Source organism: Lissotriton helveticus, chromosome 2_1 (genome assembly GCF_964261635.1).
Source record: "Lissotriton helveticus chromosome 2_1, aLisHel1.1, whole genome shotgun sequence".
Lineage (NCBI taxonomy): Eukaryota > Metazoa > Chordata > Amphibia > Caudata > Salamandridae > Lissotriton > Lissotriton helveticus.
Window position 1 is genome coordinate 1,366,903,333 of NC_136059.1, and position 18,901 is coordinate 1,366,922,233.

The window sequence follows — 18,901 nt, forward strand, 5'->3', positions numbered from 1 at the left end:
GCAGCAGGCGCTTCGTACTGTCTGCGCACTGCCGGTTGGGGATTAAGCCCGCTTGGTCCGGTTCGATGATGCCGGGGAGGCAAGGGCCTAGTCTCGCTGCCAGGATGCCGGTAAAAAGTTTGAGGTCAAGATTGAGCAGTGATATGGGCCTGTAGGCCGCGCAGGTGGCAGAGTCTTTACCAGGCTTCGGTAAAACTATGATATTGGCCTCCAGCATATCGCGGGGGATGGAGCCAGGGCCCCCAAAATAATTAAATTGTCTGGCTAGGATCGGGGCTAACAGAGGGCAAAATGTTTTATAAAAACCCGCCGAGAAGCCGTCTGGTCCCAGAGATTTGAGTGGCTTGAGGCACGCTATCGCAGATATTACCTCGTCTGTCCTGATCGGCGACTCGGGGGAGCTCGAGTTCGCCTCGTTAAGGGCTGTGACGTTGGCTGTGGCGAGATAAGATTCCGCGTTCCCCCCCACCCCCGGTAGAGTCGGCGGCGTATAGTGATGTGTAATACGACCGGAACGCCGCGGCTATCTGCTCATCGTCTCTGGGGTCCTGCCCCATGCCATCTCGGATGGATGCGATGGATGAGCGCAGGACCCTGGCCTTAAGTTTGCTAGCTAGGAGGCGGCCCGTCCTGTCGCCACCCACGTAGTAAGTGTGCCGTAGACGCAGTGCCGCGTATTCAGCCCGATCCAGGTCAAGGCTCGCAAGCTGAGCCCTAGCCGCTTTGAGCGTGCGCCATATCCTCGGGGCACCGGTTCTACTGTGGACTCGTTCGAGTTCAAGCACCTGAGCAGATAGCGCTTGCCTCTTCTCCCGTCGCTCCCGCGCTTCGGCCGCCGTGATCGCTATCAGCTCCCCTCGCACTACCGCCTTCAATGACCCCAAAGTGCCGCCAGGGAGACTTCTGCTGTGTCGTTCGTGGCCAGGTAGTCTGTAATGCGCGCGTTAATTTGGTGTGTCACTCCTTTGCGGTGCAGTAGAGCCTCTTTAAGGCGCCACTTGCCCTTCTGCCCCTTCGGTTTGGGGATCCGAACGTGTACTGTGAGTGCATCGTGATCAGACAGTGCAGCCTGGACGATCTCGGTTGGGGTTACAGTAGAAGGGTTGACCCAAGGTACTGGGACCTGGGTATCGATTAGTACATAGATAGGGGTCCCAGACTCTGTAGGATTATCATGCACACAAATTTTTTGAACTCTTGATACATATAGTCCGTACCATGATTTTAAGAAAGATGTTATTTATTCACATCCTCTTATGCATACATCTTATGTAACACACGTCAACAATATTCACATATGTGCCCATAGAGTGAATAGGAAAGGGAGGGGGGACACAAGTGTCGTGAGGGGAGATTTAGTGCAGGTCAAGGTAGTGGATAGACCATTTACAGACAGATATAGTGATATAACAATATTGAATATGTTTAAATCACAAAGGTGCTACATTAGGTCACCACACACATTGATGAGCAACAGTTAGTTCCTATCCCATATATAATTTTCTACACAATTATTAATACATTGTTGTAAAAGTGGGTAGGTCATATGAAAAAACAGTTGACGTTTCGACCCCTGTCGTGTGTAGGTTGGTTGCACCTTACAATGGGGTCTTCATCAGGACATGAAGTGATAAGGGGGCACCGATAATTGGGTAAAGAATCGTAAGTGGGCCAGCGGGCTCCGCAGGGAGGTGAGCGAAGGGTGATACCTGGACAACGCCTGTCGATGGCGGGGTCGACAACTCGGAATCAGGGACGCATTCAGATGCGGTAATCCTTGCATTAATCGTGGAATAAATCACTGTGGGGCCGCAACTCGATCAGGGGACAGCCGCTCCCTGCCGTCGCGAAGTGTTTAGTGATCAAGGCCGCCACCTCCGCCGATCACAAAAAATTATCTATCCGGGCGTAAGTGTGGTGTACATGGGAATAGAATGTATATCCCGGGGTGTTTGGGTACTTTGACCTCCAGATGTCTACGAACCCCCTGCTCTCCAGCCACCATCACCCCTCTGTGGAGATAGCACCCGTGGAGCCAAATCTGTGACCCGACCTGTCCTTGTGGGTGTCCATTACTAAATTGATGTTGCCCCCAACGAGCGTGGAAGCCCTGTTAGAAGCGAGTATATCAGCTAAGGCCCGGTGAGAAAGGATTCCTGCTGGGTGTTGGGCGCATATTTAGAACCTATCACGGCTGACCATTCTCCTACCTGTATGTTGTACGCAAGAAGCCTCCCCTTAATGTCCGCAACTTTGTCCCTCACGTGCCCCTGAAGTGACGCGCAAATAGAATGCAAAAACAACAGGTGATGGACAGAATGCAGAACAATGTCATACATTCACCCCAGTACAGGGATCTGGGCCTAAATCCATCGTTTTTTTGCTCACCATGCCATTCCAGTTTGAACCCAGCCATATGCAAATCAGTCGTGACCCTGTGCCCCATGGGAACAGTCCAGCCCGCACTGCCAAGCCAGGTCCTCCCTGGACTGGAAACAAGCATCCAAGGACCGGTTTCGGGCTTTCAGCCCTCATCAGCCTGGATAGCTTGATTCCAGTGGCATGGAGAGCACGGGACTCACGTCTGAGCATACCCGTCCCACTCGGGGTGACAAATGCAAAAACAACAGGTGATGGACAGATTGCAGAACAATGTCCTACATTCACCCCAGTACAGGGATCTGGGCCTAAATTCATTGTTTTTTTGCTCACCATGCCATTCCAGTTTGAACCCAGCCATATGCAAATCAGTCTTGACCCTGTGCCCCATGGGAACAGTCCAGCCCGAACTGCCAAGCCAGGTCCTCCCTGGACTGGAAACAAGCATCCGAGGACCGGTTTCAGGCTTTCAGCCCTCATCAGCCTGGATAGCTTGATTCCAGTGGCATGGAGAGCACGAGACTCACGTCTGAGCATACCCGTCCCACTCGGGGTGACAAATGCAAAAACAACAGGTGATGGACAGATTGCAGAACAATGTCCTACATTCACCCCAGTACAGGGATCTGGGCCTAAATTCATTGTTTTTTTGCTGTCCCGTGCTGTCCACACCACTGGAGTCCAGCTATCCTGGCTGAAGACGGCTGATAGCCAGAACACGGTCCTAGGATGCTTGATTTCGGTACAAGGAAGACATGGCTTGGCAGTTCGGGCTGGGCTGTTCCCATGAGGCACAGGGTCAAGGCTGATTTGCATATGGCCATGTCTGAATTGGGGTGGTGAGCAAATAAACAATGGATTTAGGCCCAGATCTCTGTACTGGGGTGAATGTATGACATTGTTCTGCATTCTGTCCATCAACTGTTGTTTTTGCAATTGTCACCCCGAGTGGGACGGGTATGCTCAGACGTGAGTCCCGTGCTGTCCACACCACTGGAGTCAAGCTATCCTGGCTGAAGACGGCTGATAGCCAGAAACCGGTCCTAGGATGCTTGATTCCGGTCCAAGGAAGACATGGCTTGGCAGTTCGGGTTGGACTGTTCCCATGAGGCACAGGGTCAAGGCTGATTTGCATATGGCCATGTCTGAATTGGGGTGGTGTGGTGAGCAAAAAAACGATGGATTTAGGCCCAGATCTCTGTACTGGGGTGAATATATGACATTGTTCTGCATTCTGTCCATCAACTGTTGTTTTTGCAATTGTCACCCCGAGTGGGACGGGTATGCTCAGACGTGAGTCCCGTGCTGTCCACACCACTGGAGTCAAGCTATCCTGGCTGAAGACGGCTGATAGCCAGAAACCGGTCCTAGGATGCTTGATTCCGGTCCAAGGAAGACATGGCTTGGCAGTTCGGGCTGGACTGTTCCCATGAGGCACAGGGTCAAGGCTGATTTGCATATGGCCATGTCTGAATTGGGGTGGTGTGGTGAGCAAAAGAACGATGGATTTAGGCCCAGATCCTTGTACTGGGGAGAATGTATGACATTGTTCTGCATTCTGTCCATCAACTGTTGTTTTTGCGCAAATAGAATGGCCACCCCCGCCTTCTTCTCAGTGGTGGATGAGTAGTGTTGTGTCGGGAATGCCCTAGAACGCATGCGGTGCCAGTCCCTAGACAATAAATGTGTTTCCTTTAGGAGGCAGACCTCAGCCCCAGAGTGTTCCAAGAAGGATAGGACAGCTCTGCGTTTAATGGGATTGTTCAGCCCCTTAACGTTGAGGGAAAGGATCTGCATAGTGGGTTCCGCTGCCCGGGAAGTGTTAATGGTCATCCCGTCCCGCCTAGCCATAACGAGGTGTGTCCCTGCTCCCGCACTGCCTGCAATGCACCACACCGGAGCCCCCCCCAACTCAACCCCCCTCCCCTGCCCCAACCTCACCCCCTCTACCCAAATTAGAAATCCCCAACAACTAACCATAGTCCCAGGTCTATCAGACCGCAGTCTAGACCAGTAGAGTCTCAAGTCGGAAGAGTGTGTGGCAGTGGCGACCCAGTTGGCCCTCCCGCCCGTCCCCCCGCCCCTCATAAGCAATGCAATAGGGTAAATCCCCAGGTAGAAAAGCCTCAAGACAAGGCCGTTGTGTCTCTGACCACCTCCTCTATGGCTGCCTCCTGCTCCTGTGCCATCGTCGTAGGGTCCGGTTTCAGAGTCGCCTTCAGGGCCCGCTGGCGTCTCACTTGTTGCCAACCTCCGCGGGAGGACTGCATGCGCTCGTTCTGCGATGGCCGCGGCGACGTCCCTCGGCCGTGCTCCTCCTCGGGGAAATCGATGTCCATTAGGGCACAGGTGTCCCGCAGCGATCGGAGCTGGTGCAAGGCCCCTTTCCACTTGAAGACCAGGCGGAACGGGTGTCCCCAAGAGTAGGACACCCCTTTGTCCCACAGGAAAGTAGTATCCACCCTGAAGGCTCTTCTCTTTTGGAGGGTGATGGCCGACAGGTCTTGGAAGAGACCCACAGGCTGGCCGCGGAAATGGAAGGGCTGCTTCTGGCGAGCTGCTTTCAAAATCCGTTCCTTCAGGGGGAAGTCCGGGAGAAAGGCCAATATGTCCGGTGGGGGTGCAGGTGCTCGTCGTGCCAGGCCGACTCTATGTGCCTAGTCAATGCGAATAACAAAGTCAGCTGGCTCATCAAGAATGTCCCGAAACAGTTCCTGCAGATAGCCCGTAATGTCGGACCCTTCCGCTTTCAATGGCACACCTCGGACACCTATGTTATTCCTCCGGGAGCGGTTTTCGAGGTCCTCCGCATGAGCTTGGAGATCCACTTGCTGCTCCCGGAGAGTGAGGACCTCCTGTTGTAGGAGTTCCAACTCCTCGCTCCTGGCCTGTTCTGCTTCTTCCATCGTCGCCACCCTGTCCCCCAGGCCATCGACATCCCGGTGTAGCTCGCGTTGCTCACTGGCCAATTCCTGCTTCAAGGATTTGAAGTCCTCTCTGAGAGTGTTAAAGAGTGTCTCCAGGAAGGCCTTGGTGATGGGGGCCCCTCCATCCTCTTGCTCTTTGGCGGCGGGGGACGTCGACGGGGATACGGATCCCTGAGATTTATCCAGTTTCGGGATGGTTTTCGCCAGCATGTCTGTTATAGTCCGGTCCCCCCTGCGCCGCTGGTTAGCCATCGCGCCCTGAGTGCGCTGTGTCCGGAGGTCGGAGTGGCAGTATCTGCCCCCCCCTGTGGGTGTCGAGTTCGCTGAGCGTGCCGCCGCCGAGAGGCCCTCTATGGCCGGTCGGGCCTCACTCTCTTTCCCTGGCGTCCGTTCGCCATGGTCGGCTAGCCCAGCGTGGGTGTTGCTGCCCTGCCCCTCAGTTCAGCCCACGAGTCTCCTCGCCTGTCTGTGCACAGGTCGGTTTCGGCCGGGGGCACAGGGCCCAGGCGTCTCCCTGCCAAAACAGCGTCGCGGGAGGCACCGCCCCCCCTCCGAACAGGCCCAAAGCCGGGGACTCAATTTTCGCGTACCTCGATGGCTACCCCTGTCCGGCCAGCACGTGAGTGGCGGTGCTTGGATCGTCGCGCGTCGCTGTAGGACCCCCCTGGCCTCTCGGCATCTCCCCTCACCTGCCGGTGTACAGGTCGATCGTCTTCCGTGGGCCGCAGCTCAGGCCCGCAGCCTGGGCCCAGAGTTTGAGATCACCCTCGATCCAGGGCCCGGCCCCGTCCACCCGGTAACGGCCTCTCGGCAGGAGGCAGTCGATGCAGTCCGCTCCCTCTCATCTAAATCAGGGATCCCCGAGGCGTCCTGCCTCCTCGCCCTCGAGCAGATCAGCACCTTGGAAAGCTCCGCTCCACACCCGGGGAAGGCCCAAAGCCGGGGTCTTGACTTTGGCGGCGGCCCGCCGAGCGTCTGAGGTGTCGCCGCCTGCTCCGCTGCTTCTCCATTCGCCCCAGCAGTGCGGTGGCCTCCCCTGACCCCGCTCCGGTCAGCACGTGGAGCGCGGAGGGCAGAAGCGTGAGGATGGGATTCTGTGCCAGCACTTCGTTTCCGCCCGCTCCGGCGCCCAGCCGCACCGTTCACGCGGTCTCCATCCGGGCTCTTGCGTCGCAGTGAAGGGCGCCTCTGGTCTCACCCCCAGTTTCACTGATGGGTCCAAAGAGAGGTGTCCAAAAGCGGTTATCTGCAGGTTGTATTGGCGCTAATTAGGGGGATTTCCCAGCTAATATAAGGGCGTAAAGGGGTTCAGGGCCGGGGAGCCGAGGAAGGCACGTCTGGTCAGGCCGCCATCTTAGCCACGCCATTTTTTTTTTTTTTTAACATAGATTTTATTAAGGTTTGCAGTTTTGATGTAAATCACATTACATTACATTTATGTATGCAATCATTTGTTGAGTCATAGAATATACCATAGGTAATGGCGTGTGGTTTGACACATCCTAGGATTGCAACTATACGTCCTCAAGGTATCCATTTACATACATAGATCATACAAATGAGTGACATTGAGTGGTACTAAGACATTCAAATATGTAATATACATATATAATCATTATTTTGATCACAATTCCGACTGTACTATTATCACATTATTAAGCATCCAATCTGTGGCCATCGTGGCTGATTAAGCCATGCCCCTCAAAAGCAGCTTTGGTTCTGATACCACTGTTCTACCCATTACATGTGATAATGTGGTGCATACATTCCACCAATACTGTTGTATGAAAGGTATTCCCATATTATGTGAAAGAAAGTACCCAGGGATTGTTGACATCTCAAGCACTGTGGGTCTAAATATGTTATATAAGTTTAAATGCTAGTAATCAAACACTCTGTCACACTCTCAACAGGCAAAAAGTAAAACTGTCTAAACCAAGAATCGATTGACTAGTCGTCTGATCTAAAAATGTCTTGCAAACTACGCCCTATCATGAAAGCCTTTGGCGCTGAAGCTATTAGGATACTCAGATGTACACTTACTCTCTTCATTATTTATTTTACCCACCTTCCTAAAGTAGGAGGCTTAACAGCCTTGCCAGGTTACTTAAATGAAAGTGGCAATCATATTACATCTACAGGTTTAACCACCTTTGCTCACTCCTCATACCGCTTCACTCATCTCCCCATACACAATCTTATATTCTCATCAAAATATGGATTGAAAATAGTTGTAGAAAAGGTTTTTGTTCTCCAAGCAAAATGGAATACTTTGCCTCTGAGCTAGAAATTCTATTTGTCACATCCAAGGTCCTCACATCAGACACACTTCTAAACAACACCATACACAGCAATATTGTCAATATATGTGTCAATCCCTAAAACCTAAAAATATGACTCTCATTCATCCAGCTTTCCAAAATATTTGTCATCTCCTCCACATCACAAACTAAATTATACATGGCAAAAGGGGGTTCCATAACATTAATGCCTCTCAGCAACCTCCTCATGAGGGTATTCTGGCCAGTTGATACTTGATTAACTAAACCATGTCCTACTCTAAAGCTGAACTATGCATATTGTTCATCTGATAAGACAATCCTCTCTCAAACATTTACAAGCACCCTGAATTCCTCAATGAGCTTCAAAGCCTGCCCCTAAAGGCCCAGCACTCTCCATTTTCCCATGAAAACTCTCCATGCCATCAATGCTAGAATACCTGACAGCACCACCTTGTTAATTTCATTTGACTAGTCAAACAATAGCTCCTAGAATGTTAGAAGCAATATCAGAAAAGCCATTGACATTTCCAGTTTCTCTACCATTACTGGGTGACAAGCATGCAACCTCAACAGAGGAATTGCTACCACCAGTTACTCCTTCCATTGTCGCATTAGTAATATCACACTTGCTATCATATCAAAGGATGGAAACATGTATGATTGAGACCACTTTAATCCTGGAGAAAAGCATCCAGCCCTGCAGTCTCTGGATCTGAATACCAACTAAAAAAACCTCTTACTTGTGTATTCAGCCTGCTTGTGAAAATGTCCATTCTAAATGGACCTCACATCCTTGCTACAATCAGAAACACTGACCTGTCCACTTTGCAATTGCTTTCATTCAACGAAGAGCAAGCTGCCACATCATTCCTCAACACTGGAATATGCTCTGTCTGAAAATATGCTGTGTCTGAAACTAAATATCACTTTGAAGGCAATGCTCCCAAAACACATTTGTTGGAATACCTCCCATCAGGTTCACATAATTTACTGCTGAGACAGTGTCCACTCTGAGACTCATACACCATTTGACTCTGTTCTCCAAAAAGCACCTTATTGCAAGAGACCCCTACAACAACTTCAAAAATGGATTTGCATGTTCCTCTCCTACTCTCAATAACATTCTACTGTTCTAACTGAGCCACAACTTGCACTCCAACCTTCTAAGTTTGCATCCAAATGAGAAAACATGGATTCTTGACAAAAGAAATGTCAACCATTCCATGCCTGCATTTTCCTGAGTCTCCACTTCAGATCCACACTCACCTCTGGATTTAAAGAAATCTTTTGAGAATACCTCAAATCTCTTCTCAAATGCACTGTCATCAATCTGTGTAAAAAATAATGCAATGATCCAGGAAAAATAGCCTTCGTTGTGGAAGAAAGAAGATCCACTGTCCTTTCCAACATTCACATGGAAAACTGATCCAAAATCAGCGTTTTGCAAATTATCCTATAGATCATTTTCCAGTTGTCTTTTAGAAGCCTCAAAACATCCACTTGAGTGTCCACTAGAAAACCTCAAACTTTACTTTGAATCAGACTTGACTTTTGCCTCTTTATAACAAATCCAGAGCTCTCTAACAAACCCACTGCTATGTCTATGTGCTATAATACAAATTATCTGTACTGAGGCAGGGTCAACATATATACCAGATTTATGATCACTCTTACTCTCTCTCTCTCTCTCTCTCTGAGCCAAACCATTATCAGATACAGCATCTTGGTGAAAAGCACCATGGTGCCAAAGAGAGGCAACATGGCAGACTATAACATTTCTACATCTCTCCTACCCACTGAGAGTGAGGAAACTTATTGATGGGGCTCCCAAATTATAATCATTATATAGGCATCTTTTTTATGCAGACGTGCTAGCCAGACCCCTTTCTACATAACGTCTCTCAACAGATGCATGCCCTTCATTTTGAAGTGGAGGTACATCACCTAATTGTTCAGATCTTGCAAGTTTATCCCAGGACACATTCATTTTTCTTTTCATACTCAACTCCCAAATCTATACATATCTCTAAAAGATATATATATATCCCCAAACAGCATACTCTGAACTGCTGTGTTTCCTTCATCATTCTGCAAGTCCATTATTTGGAGTCAGTAATTTACCAAAATTCACTTTCTTCATTGCACCACCAATGTGGTTTTAGCATTCCCTAAAAGACATACAGCAGACTGTGTCTCAACTCTTCCACTTCTACTCTCCTGTGTTTGACGTGGGCCTCTCTGCCATAACAGATATTTTAGTTAATAGCTGAATCACTTGCAGCGCTCCAGCCTGACAAGTATACAGGGTCTCATCTAATCCTTTAAGTGGATCATGTCAGTATCCATCAATGATGTTGTCATGACCTTATTGCAAGAGCTGGTCTAGAACATTCAGATGTTAATCTCAGTTGCACTTCTTTGGGAATCTGCCTACACAACCAGCATTCAACATTTTCGGCCTCATGACTTACTAGAGACAAAGGATGTTTCAGTAACAGGGCACCAAATGTGTTGCTTCTCAATGGGTCAGTCAAACGCCCTCGATACTTATCATCCCTTAAACCAGTCTTCTCATTCCAACACCTTTTTCTCTCCTGATCACCTGAATAGAAGCCACAAAAGTAACTGAGTTTGACCTCAGCATTAACCATGGACTAATCACACATCACTACTCTCTGATTGCTGTACTTAAGATGTGCTTTCTCGTGTTGTTCAGGGTATTTCTTTTGCTCATCATTTGTACCCTCAGCTTCATCTTTGTCTGCGTGTACATAGAAATCCTGTTCTTCCTCAGCAGATATCCATCTTTTAACCCCTGGAAAATCAACCACAACATGTTTTCTTTTGCATGAAACCTTGCCACCTTGTCTCTTCTCCACCTCAACAGGAGACCAAAAACACTATTTTTCAGAATTATGTGGCAAAGTCTATATCTTTAAAATAAATTCCAACCTTTTTTCCACTTTATTACTAATATGTGACTAAATACTTTCCTTTTAAAAAATAACTTTATATATTCAATTTTTCAGACAATAACTGAGCGGTACTACATAGAGTTTACCAATAAAATACCATCCAACTTGTTTCAATTATACATCTGAGTCCTGTACACATTTCGCAATTATTTATACATTGATGGCACAGCATAATACGTAGTAACATACATTGCTAGGGTGTTGCCCAAATACCAACTTTACAGTTCGCTACTGCTGTCAGATCCATTATCCTTTCACTTCCATTTCCTGTTGGGTTTAACAAAACCCTGCAGAGCTCTCTCCAGATTGCGATGTCCTCCTCTAACTTCTCGTCCTAACGACAGCTTTTCATATGTAGTTCTTCCGCAAGGTACCACTCTCCCACATCCCTTATCCAGCTTTCGAATGTTGGAGCCCTTTCACCTATCCAGCATATAGCCACCCTCCGTTTGGCCAACACCAATGATAATTGTAATGACTTGTTGGCCATTTTCCATTTCTTGGGTTGCGGAGCCAGCCCCAGGAGATACTGATACTGTTCTGGTTTAGCCTCTATTAAGATTCCCACCCCCACACAGATTCTCACTACTACATTAATCCAATACTGTACTTCTGGGCTTTTCCACGCCAGGTGCACAAACCCTGAGTAGGTCCTATTACATCTAGAATATTCATGCGAATGACTGGCATCTATACGGTGGAGCCTCACAAGGGTCATATACACCCGCTGCACGAAATTATAATGCAGCAGATTCAGTCAGGCATTACAAGATACGTTAATGCACATACCCTCAACCAACTTTTTCCGGCAATGCAGCCTGCAGATCCTCGTTCCATCCGCCCCATGCCTTAAGGGCTAGGGACCCAGAGTCCACTCTCATAGCCTTATATAATAATGATACCAGCCTACACCCACTGCCACACGTTAGCAGTATATCTAGGGACTCAGTGGTCTGGGGCATATTTGGATAAGTGGGCCATGTGACTCTGGCCAGTTCCACCTGGCCCGCATATTGGAGATATTGCCCCTGCCCCAGGTCAAATCCTTTGCATGCCTGTTCAAAGGTAATGATGGTGTCATTTACGTATAATTCCACCAGAACCATGCAGCCACCCTCCTTCCAAACCTGCAAGGACATGTTCTCTACCATCCCTCACACTGGGACTAATTTCCAGATGGGTAACTCTGGGTGAAACACGGCACTCCCCAATACCCGGTCCACGAATTTCTTCCATATGAAGGCTGTTAGCTGGACTATGTATGGTAGTTCTGCACTCACCCCTACACCCTCCATCAACATGACAGGTAGGTTCTCTGATTGCACCCGGCCACTGAGTGAACTTTTTTTCCAGTTGTCGCCCTCATCTAACCATTGCGAAATACTATCCTTAATAATTATTTGTGTAGCTCCATCCTCAATTGTCAGTTTATGAATTTTTCATCTTCATATATGTCCATTAAATTATTCCACCACAATGAAAAACAAACTCTCCCACATTATAAACTCCCTCTCTAATGTGGTCAAAGTTTTTGAAAGTAGCCGTTATCTGAACTGGAGCAGTCCGATAAAGAGCCCCCTTGAGGGTGCCCGTCAGGTATTGCAGCGGCGACCCAATGAGAAGCAAGCCAGATGAAGAAGCATGACACTCGCAAGGGTGTGTGAGAGCCCTATTTCCAAAAAAGAACTATTCCCCTTGTAGCAGCTCTTTTCAAATGGCCTACTCTCCTTTGTCCTTTGTTCCTTTTAGGAACAGCATACCTTTTTCTTTAGAAAACAAAATGCTCATCGCATTCTCTAGTTCTCCAAAGGAGAGCCCGTGAACCCACGAATGAACAATGGTCACCAACAGTCACCATACGCTACTATCAAAAACAAATTCCTCAGAAATACTGAAAGTACAAAACTCAGCTGATTTGTACATTTATAAAGGACCAAATTATCATAAAAGACATACGTATCTCGATTACATATTAAATACGTTCTTGTCTCCAACCTTGTCAAAGCTAATCCTCAGACATACTCCCAAAAGATATGAAAAAACGTAAATGTTAAAACCACAAATATACATGAAAAAAAATCTCAAACTCATTTAACATCAATTAACCCAACCTTGATCAATCACAATCACTTATCTGTTTGTGAGCAGCTGCGATAAAAGTAGGGAGATGGCTGCGTATTCCGAGTTGTTATAGTGCTTTGGAATGCTTAGGTGTTCTTTGTTCTTATAAAGTGGCTGCAGTACAGACAACGGCACCATACAACAAAGTAATAGCAATTTAACAAAAACATAACAAATCACAACATAACACAGCACAAAAAACAATCAAACCCGAGAGTAACACAATAAACACAGCACAGCACAACTCATCAACACTAAAACACAAAACATGAAAAATGAAACAGCACACCACCACCACAACAAAATGCAACATAATAGGAAAAAACAACAGCATACTATACAGCAACGCAACCTAAAAACACAACACCTTAAGTACAAGGGAAAATGTTACTCAAAAAGAACAATGTGGCACAATTCACAATAATAAGGAAGTATACTTAAACTTCAGAATAACAGCCCCACAGGACACAGCTTCACAACTAATACACATTCCCACCAACACAATATATTTTTTTACAGTAGCACAATAGTAGGCCACAAAAGTAACAAAACTCAATCAAATAGAACAAAAACACAACACCACAGCACAATAAAATCATGCTATAACATAAAAGTACAACACAACTTAATAAAACAAAAATGCAATTGAGTACTAATGTTGTGATTTCCATTGGTGTATTACTGTATTTTGTTAAGCTAGTGTGCTATTTTTGTATGGATGTATTGCCTATTTGTATTGCATAGTTGTGCTGTGTATTTGAGTTATTGTTGAATTTTTGTGTTATGATATTTTGCTGTATTGCCTTTATGGTGTGGGATTGCAATGTGGCATTTTGTTTTAGTGTTTCTGTACCTCAATTGCTGGCTACCAGCTTAAATATTCTTGTCCAACGTTGCCACGTCCACAAATCTGTTTCCGTGATAAAGGGGACTAAAGGTGTTACAACAGGCTCTCTACCTTATTTCCCATCAGGACATGTAACTTCACCAGCCAAAAAGATTTTTGTGGTTGGCCAGCGCCGTCTGCTGCCTCAGGCAGGAAGCCATATTTGTCATTCCTATTGTCCAAGAGAAATATGTAAAATCAGAACTACTTTACAAGGCAATTGAGAGACATGTTTTTGCATTGTACTACATATCTGAAATCAATCAGGGAGGTTTTGATGGATACATGTGTATCCTTTTTTCAGTGAAATGAAAGCCTTTTGGTGGAAAGAATTGTACATTTCAAAAGGTGGTGTTTTTTGAGCTGTCTGTCGGACAACTACAATAGTTATTAATACTATGCCAAATGAAGTGAAGCGCCGGCAAGTAAGTAAGGCAACTTCAAATGGGGATTTCGGAAAATAACTCACACCCATTAGTTACTTTTTAAAGCCTACAATGCAAGCCACACGGACGCTTTATTCTATTTTTACAATTTATTAATACTAAAAATGGTTGGTTACAAGCTGTCATATGCATGTTTTTTATTTATACAACGTACAGTCTGTTATCTCGTTTCAAACAGCTAGATAAGATCCTAACACTTACTTACATTTTACCCAATGTTATATCTGTTTTTTTTTTTTTTACAATATCCACTTATTTCATTTTTTAATCATAGGAGTGAAGGTTTTTTGGGATTCTCAGAGTATTACATGGTTGTTTTCAATCTCTCGAAAACCCACATACACTACGTGATACATGATCAATGCTGTCAACCCAGCGTGTTACACCAGCTGAGTCTTAAAAGGGCAAGAGAGCGCAACACTATCTGTAGATAGGGGATGGCTGGCAGCGCCCAGGAATGCTGTGCGCCTCACTGCAGCATTACCTCCTTAGCTAACACAAGCCAGGACAGACATTAATGACAACATTACCGGTCTCCCAAGTTTCCATTTCAGCAGAATGCACTAACATTATTTGCATTCCATGTCCCATGGTTCAGTCTCGTGTACTTTGATGTGAGTGATTCTGTCTAAACAATAAAACTGCACTTATAAGACCAAGCATTGTAAGAATCTGAAGGTTTCCTAATACAGTAACTTCATTATAGCAATTTCCTTATTCAGGAAATCTTAATGACATGCCTTCATGCAAAGAGCACCATTTGGACAGCTTCCAGTGGATCAATCATACCGTAGAAATGTGAAAGCTGAATCCAGCTTCATGAATTGTTGATGAGGAAGGAAGGTTCTCTAACTACAATTGATGGCGGATGCTTTGCATGCTATGCTATCTGTGTTTGCTGAGAGGGTTTCTCAGATGGACGGGATTGCCTCTTAAATTTTTCTTGTGCAGGCAATGTCTTTATGTTTGAGTTTTAGAGTAGGTAGGCCTGATTTAGACAGTCATTGTCAACCATGAAATGGACAATGACCTATTGGCACCCTACTGATAGGTCAGTCCTGTCTGTTAACTGCCAAACATATGAGCGTGATAAGCAATAGCGATCCACAAATGGTGACTATCTCCTCCAAAATGGAATGGTGATGAGGATTATTAAAGAGAGGCACAGGGTCCATGCAAATGTAACAACACCCCCTAAAGTATTTGCCAGCACAACATCACAGCAGTTACAACTACTTAATCTCAAATGATACTAGAGGCCAATTAGGCTTACATCTAATCCAGTCCAGCCTTCAAATAAGTTATACCTCACACGGAGGCCACTCATGTGAACTGCAATGGAACTACAAAAATCATGAAAGTACCACTGGAACAAATAGAAAAAGATAATGAAAAGGGAAATAGAACTACAGAGTATACTCACTCACAGTTAGCACAATGACAACTTGTGCATAAAGAGGAGGCACAATGATCACTATATTGGAAAATGAAAAAATGTGTTACACTGACACAAGAGGCATTTCACGTAACAATAACCAGACATAAACACCCTCTCATGGCCCCAACACTACTGTAAAAAAGTGAATGTAACACACCTACACACTAGGACACACAGCCAAGTAAATGCACAGGAAAAAGGTATTTTGACTCTAGGTAATAGCTTGTGTTACATACAAGTGCCAATGCAATGCTAATTGGTAACACCTGCACCGCATTAATTACCAGCTGAGCCTCATTAAACCAACAACCACTCACACAAAGCCTGGCTGCATACAAATACAAGCCACAAATGTACCACTTTTCCCATATAGCCAGCTCGTGTGTTGGTTGCACTGCCCCCATCCTCAGGAAAAACTCATTTTTTTAGGTTCAAGAGAATTTTATGATAAGAAAAGGGGTGTCAATACAGGATATACATTATCAAAATCATGTAATTACAATACAAATTAGCTGTAATAAAAAAGTATACAACATTCGGACTTATAATTAAAAAGAGACAGAGCAAAACTAAATATGTGAAACCTGAATAACCTTAAATTAAATAAAGATTAGGAATGGTTATGGGATTCAAGAAGGTTTAAGAACTTCTTGCTGAGATGGCTGGAGTTGAGAGCTTCGTTTGGTGCTGGCTTCAATATACATTGTAACAGGTGACCATAAATCTAAGCGTTTTGTCGCCATTTGTATAGGGAATACATAAGAAGTGTCCAGCCTATGATTATGGCATATCATGTACCACCAAGCCTTGTAAGACATTTTTGTAAAGTCTTTCCAATTTGTGGTAATTTGTTGAAAAGCAACCGCTAATAACAAATCAATAATTTTGGTATTAAGAGTAACATTGTCCCAAATGGATGATAATCTTCCCAGAAAAACATGAACAAAAGAGAAAGGAAACTTAGTTGCAAATATTAAATTAATTTGGGTCCAAACCTATTCCCAGAATACGTGGACATGTGGGCATGAAAATAACACATGAATGAAATCAGCATTTGGAGCAGAGCATGTCCAGCATATATCCGGGACTGTCTTGAATTTTTTACTTAAAACTTTTGGTGTGAATAAAAGTCGATTATAGACAAAGAACAATGTTTGCATTGTATTAGCTGCCCTTGAAGATTTATGAATTTTGGTCCAAAGATTCATCCATAATGACAGTGGCCATGGGGTTAAAAAATCGTATTCCCAAGCTATCTCTGTTTTTGATTTCTGTTTAACTGTGTTGATGTCACATAGATGGCGGTATAAAGTAGAGGCTCTGGGAACATTTTGTAGAAGCATGTAAGTTCGTGAGGAAATGTCCAAACATATAGGGGGAGTCTGGGAAGTGGGCAATTGAGAGTAAGTATCCATCACTATCTTCTTGAGCAGAGTATATTTATTTTTAAATGAATTAGGTAAATGGTATGATTGCCTAAGCGAAGCGAAGGATAAGAAGTCTGATTGTGAAAGTAATTGATATATCCAAAGACGACCCCTTTGTCTCCACATTTTCCAATAAATGGGTTTATTTTTAAGGAGCAGGTTTTTATTGTGCCAGATGATTGAGTTAAGAAATGAGTCCGAGGTAAAAGGAATTGGAGTACAAGATACCTCCTGAAGTTTGGAAGTTAATTTAATTATAGGGTTAGAAAGAGACTGTGGTTTTCGGAGGAAGGAAAGATATTCTGAAAAAGAGAAGTGGAACAAGAAAAGACGTTCCACTGAGGATTCAGGAAAAACTCCTTACGGAGGTGAGAGAGGGCATACGGACAAGGCATCACTCTTTTTGGCATGTCTGAGGCAGCGGTTGTGGCAACATACTGCTTTCCCTCCTAATGTGAATCTGGAATAAGATTGCAGAGTGGCGTCAGGATTTAACTTCACTAACAACACATTCCTATGCACCCTATGGCATCCCAAGCCATCGCTGCCTATGTCAAATTACTGTGTGCCTTTCACTTCCTGGCCTCTGTTTCATTCCAGAGGACCCTTAGGTGAATGTCTGGCGGCTCACAGACCAGCCAATCACAATGTTTGCACAAAGTATTACCAGTCAAGCGCATAGGTACATCTTCATGCTGCGTTCGCTGCAGAACAGGCTATGGGTTGCTTGTACAGTGCCACAGCCCATTTATGCCAGTGCTTTGTGGTATCATTTGTGCACAACCCTACTATTATATATCATGTGCTAGCATATAAGGAACAACATAAGCTGACAAACATTTTACGTAATACAGAAACAACAATAATCCATGTTTAGTTACCTTTCATGGGCCAAGAGTTTAAAGGTCATAACTCACTGTTCAAAGGTGATATTTGCAATACCTCCATAACTTACTGTAATATGTGGCTCACATTATTGTAGCTATAGTGTGTGTTTGTGTGTGTGTGTGTGTGTGCATGTGCGCGTGCACGTGCGTGTGTGTGTGAGAGAGAGAGAGTGAAATAAAAATGGGGGAGTTATTAATTAGATCCATAGGAATACATTCAAAGCTGTTTGCAAAAAAATGAGGGAGTATCCATAAAGGTATAGTCTATAGCTGACAAATCCAATGTATTCATATTTTTAAGAGGGAGGGGACTCATCCAGAAGAATGCTGATAAGCTTTACCCAGGTGTCCTGAATGAAATGTTATTCCAGTTTATAACATCCCGAGTTATCATTTCTGAGGAATGTATGTTAAAACACTAACCAGAGAATACTAAAGGTCAACATTTCCGCTACAATATCCTACGTCTGTATGCAAATTTGAGTAAAAATTCCCAGTATCAAAATCATTTCCTTTTGTAGGAATCTGAGATGTATGCCAAAAATCTGATTAAACGTAAATCATCTGAAAAGCTGTGATGCAAGTGAGCATTGAGAAGAATTACACCCTTAGTAGAATCCAAATGAGTCCTTGTGTTAGCTGCCAGAAAATGTCTGTCAGCGCTCATCCTCAGGACTGTGTTGATCAACACCCCCTGCCTCCACCTACTGGTCCACTTCATCAAGCCTCACAGTTTTTAATTCAAATCAGACAATTGGATCAAGGGCTAGAAGACTCAGACACCATATTTTCCAAAACATTAAAGTTTTGTACAAATATACCAGCTTAATAAAATCCTGATCAGCCAAATGTTTCGAAAGTCCTGCAGTAGTCTATCTAATGATCTAATGATCCTGACTAAACTGCTAGGAAGGCAGGATTAAAACTGCAGAGTAGTGGCAAGTGCAAGAGGTCACTCAATAGAAAAATCATGTATTTTGGGGCCTATTCATAGAGGTAAAATATTGTCTATGGGGCATATTTACAAAGGTAAATTTACAAGTCTAAATGTACTCACATGTAAATCTGCTACTGCACATATTACATTGACACGTTTTTGCTATTCACAATTTCCAAGTGGAAATGTACTTCTA

General features: G+C 44.9%; 1 protein-coding gene across 2 annotated transcripts in view; it reads left to right on the forward strand.

Moving 5' to 3' along the window:
- FRMPD1 (FERM and PDZ domain containing 1) overlaps positions 1-18,901 on the forward strand; it is a 1,188,014-nt gene that overhangs the window by 767,006 nt on the left and 402,107 nt on the right. The window lies entirely within an intron of this gene.